Raw genomic sequence first — 6,844 nt, 5'->3', positions numbered from 1 at the left:
TCTTTGGGAAGCTGTCACGAAATCATTTTTTGACGCACAGGGATGATTCTGGTACCGTTGAATGCGTTGAAAAGTGAGCTTTAAGATGAGCCCAAAAAGTGGAAAACGCCAAAATTGAAAATTTTAGGTTAGACGGTCCCCTTAAGAAATTGGTTTAAATCTTGAGTAAATAAGGAAATTAAAAATGAACCGATTCCAAGAAAGCCCGGGTTTGCCACTATCGGCACTATGCTACTACCTAGTAGACAGTACTCAGTAGTAGGTACCACTACCAGCCTACTAGGCATAGTGGCAAAGCAGAGAGTTTTTTAGACTCTCCCTCAAAGTTCATGTTTGAGTCCTATACGTAGACCAGTAAAGTATCCTGGATACCAGCATCATCATACATGATACATAAGAAATTGGTTTAAATCTTGGGTAAATGAATAAATGAAAAATGAACTGATACTAAAAAATATCTGGTTTGTCACAGTGTCACTATGCTACTAGGTAGTATGACTAGTAATCTAGTATCTACGTTGCCCATTTGCTATTGCACTGAGTCACTGACACTCAGCGTCTCAGCCTGTCTGACAGTACTGAGTACAGAGTACCATGACTACCGTCTATGGTATAATTCCATCCTTAACGTTTGTGATCCAAAATGCTAAGTGACAGTGAGTCAGTGACTATCACTATGGATTTAACAAATGATAGGACAAAACAATTGATCTTTTTTTCACATGATTAATCTGTCATTTATTCCATTAGGAGTTGATAAAATTTGACTAACAGATTTTTAAATTTACAGATTTAATTAGTAATACTGAAAACAATGCTCAACAAACTATTAATTAAAGCATAGCCTAGCCTATTAAAGAAATAGGAAGATTAGGTAGATGTATGTACCTATTGAAAATGTATACTTTTTTAGAAAAGACAGGAGAAATGAAAAATTATCCGTTTTTAGAGTGGTATGGTTTTTCACAAATCACAATAGTACTTTATTTGACCCCGTAATGAAATTCTATCACAGAAGGTACTTTTGGCTCTTTGTCCCAGTCTCAAGCTGTTTGCCTTGAACCAACAGTCTAAACCCATCTCATGGTCATGACCCCGAATGAATAATCTGACCTCATGGGCCCCTTGCAACCCCTCTCTAGAAACAGGGGGAGTTTCAAAATTGATTTAAATAAAAAAGTGTAGATTTGAACTGTGTAATTTCTTAGTTGCTTCTGTGGGTCTAAAATGCCATAAATGACTTTAAAAATGGCAATGACTTTCATTGGTTGTTCACTTGTTTGGTGTTTCACCGTCCCTATTTCCCTATACCAGCTTCCTTTCCACCAGTTCAGGCCTTTGTTTCTCTCTCACCTGGTTACTCATGATGTTAGTACTTTGACATTCAAAGGTTGACCCTACTGTCAAAGTGTCAGTATCACAATCAAAATTATTCACAATATCAAAATCCAAAATCTAATTCACAATCATTGGCAACATTTGTCCAGCCCCAGCGGTCCAAGTTGGATCGCTCAGTTTTCAAGTGACGTTTATTTTCACATTCAAATTTATTTTTGCTATTTTGCGTGAGAGTATTGCATTGCAAAAGTATTTTTTGCATGAGATATACTTTGAAGTTTCTCAATGTTAACAGCATTGAAATCCATGTAGAAACATAAATTTTAAATATTTTTAGACCAAAATTTAGCCTCCTATGGACTTGAAACCAAGGCTTTTGATTTCAAATTCTTAATTCAGTCCACATAACGAGGCTAGCTGCCACAGCTGCTGGCACAGCTTGAGCTTACAACATGATCGGCCCGTCCATTTTGTTCATTTATGATAGTGTGTAACTAACTTTTCTTTGGGAAGGTGCTAGTGCTTTGTGCAGTGGTTGGTCTGTAAAGAAGCATTGATTGCTTCAAAATGTCATAATACCATGTTCTTTCCTATTACCTACGTATAGAATTGCACTATGTTTGAGCCTCATCATTGTGCTGTGCTAATGCATGAACACTATTGACTTGAGCTCTGATTTGAAGTACATTTACAAGGCCAAGTCGACAGTTGTAAAGTGGATATGCATGTCTATAAATTACACTATCAACATTGATTATCAATTCAACATTGAGAAAAAACAAGTTATCAGTAAATTATTATTGATCCGCGATTACGGTTTCAGAAATAAGTATCACACAACCCAGCCTAAGCAAAACTTGGATTTTCATTAGAGCACTTCATGAGTTAACGAAATTACAATAATTACATCGATCGACGAAAGATCAGCCGCAACTTCGTATCTTTTCACAATAGACGACCATACAACTGCAAACCTGCATCAACGTAAACAAACTAACCCGCCACCGGTCACTTTTGAACTAATATTTATCTTCGCAGTCAGGCAAGAGTAGCCAGGCGTGCAAAGAACAGTTACTATGATGATAAAACTTATTTAGGACTCAAAATAAACAAACTGCTAACTCTATCTAATAGATTTCTACAATATATATAGCCAAATACCCATCTTTTCTACTCATCTCACGACAGTCTGATTCTAGATATTCAATAAGTATGCATAGGTAAAATCTAATAATATACTATAATCATGACATTAGACTGAAGCCAGCATAAGTCAGTTGAAGTTATGATTTAGTCTTTTAGTACGTACTGACATATCTTGAAATTTCAGATCCGTGCTGAATCGAGTACCATGTTGTAAAAAAATCAAACCATCGACATTTCCTCTTGAAAATATTTCTGCGCCCAACGTGTTGTAGAAATTCTTTCCAAAAGTTCGCCCCAAAAGTCTCCGTGTGGTCTACAACCGACGACAGCTATATCAAGCATGCTTGGATATTCAGAGGCACTGTAGTGAAAAAAAAAAAAAACTCATAGTACACTGTGATTTCCCGATGATAAACAATAGATGATGGGCAGCATGGTTGAACTATATAAGGTTGACCCACGAGAAGTTCCGTCTTTATGTTCAGTTTTCTTGTTACGTCACGTAGATCGAGAAACGTTAACAAACCCGTCATTCCCAAGACGGATTGGTTGACTGGTTTGATCGCATTTCGGTGATTGGTTAATAACCGTGACGTCACTGAGATCATTGACCTCACAGGCGATCAACGAACTACATCCGCAAAAATGGGCTTCTGATGGGTCAACCTTATACTAGTTCAACCATGGATGGGCAGTGTTGCCCAGTGGTTAAAGCTCAGGCGAGTTTTGAAAGTATGGCCCCAGAGTACCAAGATTGGCGCAGAGGTTCGATCCCAGCCATGGTTGCACCCATGCATCCCAGCAATGTGCGCGTTTCTGGTCAGAATCGGCAAGGAAGCCGGGCGGTTAAGCAAAAACATATTTGGAGCAGTGAGTTGCGAGTTCGAGACCGCAAAATGCTGTGAATGTTCTGCTATGTTAAGAAGCGGCGACAGGCCAGGCCTACAGCCTAATAAACGCTGAAACCACTATTATCTATTATGATGTACATTGTTTGTGCCTGATGAAGGAATTCACGATACATGCAGTTTATATTCCATCATGTAATCTGATTCAGCTGGCGTAAAGTTGTGTAGCGCAGTAATTTATTGATATTTCATTCACTTCAATTTTGATCAGATAGCTCATTAGTTAAAATTTCCATCCGTATTCGACGAAATATTAGAAAAATTCCTAAACGTAGAATTTTTAATTGCTCTAGAGTCAATTTATTGCATCAAAGTTGATAATTTACTGATAAAAAATAAAGGTGGTTTAACGCGGTGGTAGGGTTGGTATTTCGATACGTTTTCTTATATTGACATGAGAATATATTACTTATACAGAATTCCACACATATAATGGTAGGTTTGCATTCTAAAGGCTTTTAAATAAATATGGCAACCATAGTGGCAAAGCAGAGAGTTTTTTAGACTCTCCCTCCAGTTCATTTTTGAGTCCTATTGGTAGACCAGTGAAGTATCCTGGATACCAGCATTATCATACTTAAGAAATTGGTTTAAATCTTGAGTAAATAAGGAAATTAAAAATGAACCGATTCCAAGAAAGCCCTGGTTTGCCATTATGATGGCAACACTTTGTGACGTTTCATCGTTGCTGGCGCGTAGTGCGGTGTTTTGAGAGTCACGTAAAGCAAACAGAACTTGAGTAGCCTAACGCATACAGTTATTTTTCTTATAGCTTTTCATTTCTCGATGCGTCATAAATGTGTCGGAATATATAGCGTTTACCCTATTCCAAATTGGGATGCTATTCATTTTTTATATATGAATTAACTTTCAAGAATCAGTTTCATATATAGGCTAGTTTCTATTTTAATTGTATGACTATGCAGTTAAGAAAATAAAAATTTGCTTTACCTTTTGTAATAAAATTTATTGCTGATGCCACAGAAGTTTCTTCAGCCATGGCAAAAGACAACTTTCTTATCAAATTAAAAGCATGAGAAAGTGAAATTGATGGAAAAATAAAATATTGAAGTTGGAGTCTTGAAGGTTTTGTGCTTTGTAAAGTTGGGAGATTTAGCTAAATTGTATGACTTGTATTCGATTTTAACAAGTAATGCAGACATTTCTTGCTGCAAATATCACACATTCATATGTTCAAACCAATATGGTTAAGGGGAAAATAAGGGCTAAGGCGAGTGTACTTTTAACGTCACTCAAATTTTAAGAGATAGCTAATCAAAATCCAGATGTCACAAAAAACAAGTTATCAGTAAATTATTATTGATCCGCGATTACGGTTTCAGAAATAAGTATCACACAACCAAGCCTAAGCACAACTTGAATTTTCATTAGAGCACTTCATGAGTTAACGACATTACAATAATTACATCGATCGACGAAAGATCAGCCGCAACTTCGTATCTTTTCACAGTAGTGAGTAGACGACTATACAACTGCAAACCTGCATCAACGTAAACAAACTAACCCGCCACCGGTCACTTTTGAACTAATATTTATCTTCGCAGTCAGGCAAGAGTAGCCAGGCGTGCAAAGAACAGTTACTATACTCAATATAAACAAACTGCTAACTCTATCTAATAGATTTCTACAATATATATAACCAAATACCCATCTTTTCTACTCATCTCACGACAGTCTGATTCTAGATATTTGGTAAGTATGCACAGGTAAAATCTATTAATATACTATAAAATCAAACCATCGACATTTCCTCTTGAAAATATTTCTGCGCCCAACGTGTTGTAGAAATTCTTTCCAAAAGTTCGCCCCAAAAGTCTCCGTGTGGTTTACAACCGACGACAGCGATATCAAGCATGCTTGGATATTCAGAGGCACTGCAGTGAAAAAAAACTCATAGTACACTGTGATTTCCTGAAGATAAACAATAGATGATGGGCAGCATGGTTGAACTATATAAGGTTGACCCACGAGAAGTTCCGTCTTTCAGTTCAGCTTTCTTGTTACGTCACGTAGATCGAGAAACGTAAACAAACACGTCATTCCCAAGACGGATTGGTTGACTGGTTTGATCGCATTTCGGTGATTGGTTAATATCCGTGACGTCACTGAGATCATTGACCTCTCAGGCGATCAACGAACTACATCCGCAAAAATGGGCTTCTGATGGGTCAACCTTATACTAGTTCAACCATGGATGGGCAGTGTTGCCCAGTGGTTAAAGCTCAGGCGAGTTTTAAAAGTATGGCCCCAGAGTACCAAGATTGGCGCAGAGGTTCGATCCCAGCCATGGTTGCACCCATGCATCCCAGCTATGTACGCGTTTCTGGTCAGAATCGGCAAGGAGGCCGGGCGGTTAAGCAAAAACATATTTGGAGCAGTGAGTTGCGAGTTCGAGACCGCGAAATGCTGTGAATGTTCTGCTATGTTAAGAAGCGGTGACAGGCCTACAGCCTAATAAACGCTGAAACCACTATTATCTATTATGATGTACATTGTTTGCGCCTGACGGAGGAATTCAAGATACATGCAGGTTATATTCCATCATGTAATCTGATTCAGCTGGCGTAAAGTTGTGTACCGCAGTAACCTTATTGATATTTCATTCACTTCAATTTTGATCAGGTAAGCTCATTTAGTTAGAATTTCCATCCGTATTCGACGAAATATTAGAAAAATTCGACACGTAGAATTTTTATTTGCTCTAGAGTCAATTTATTGCATCAAAGTTGATAATTTACTGATAAAAAATGCCCGATACGAAAATAATGAAGATTTACATCATTTACTACAAGAAAAATCTTTATATTTTGCAGGGTGGCGCAGTAGTTTCAGTTCAGAGTAAAAAGAATGGAGAGTTGCGTGTTCGGGACCGCTATAAGCTATGAACGTTCTGCGAAGTTAAGGATCGGCGACAAGACCACGGCCTAATAAACGCTAAAATTTCTATTAATAGATCATTGTAGTAAGTAAATTATTCTCGTTGCAGAGGCGACATTAAAAAATTGGTTCAAAGTCAAAATGGAAGACGTCGCTTATGGCAGCAGGTTTTACGGCGAGCTCAGACATGATTTCTCGAGTGTGTATTAATTAAAACAATACCCATGACAATACACTGACTTATTGACAATAAGCAGAGTATTGAACACCTGAACGTCATGGGCCTTCACTCCGAGTGAGTAGAGTCTTGATAGTTCTATGAGTTCTGATGAGCCACACTCAACCGATGTAGTACGGATGCTCTTAGTTAACATTAACAAATGCTTATAATGCAGTAGATTGGACCGGCGTCGCTGGGCTTGACAATTTCTGAAGTTTTCAAATATTTTTACCCCAAAGCTCGTCATTCTCGTGATCCCCAATCCCGTTTATAATTAAAAAGCTTGTGCATTCCAATTAAATAAGATAATTTAAAATCCACATTTTACATAGAT

This window comes from Hyalella azteca, unplaced genomic scaffold (genome assembly GCF_000764305.2).
Source record: "Hyalella azteca isolate HAZT.00-mixed unplaced genomic scaffold, Hazt_2.0.2 contig16642, whole genome shotgun sequence".
Classification (NCBI taxonomy): domain Eukaryota; kingdom Metazoa; phylum Arthropoda; class Malacostraca; order Amphipoda; family Hyalellidae; genus Hyalella; species Hyalella azteca.
The sequence above is the reverse complement of the archived record's forward strand: the minus strand, read 5'-3'. Positions refer to the sequence as shown.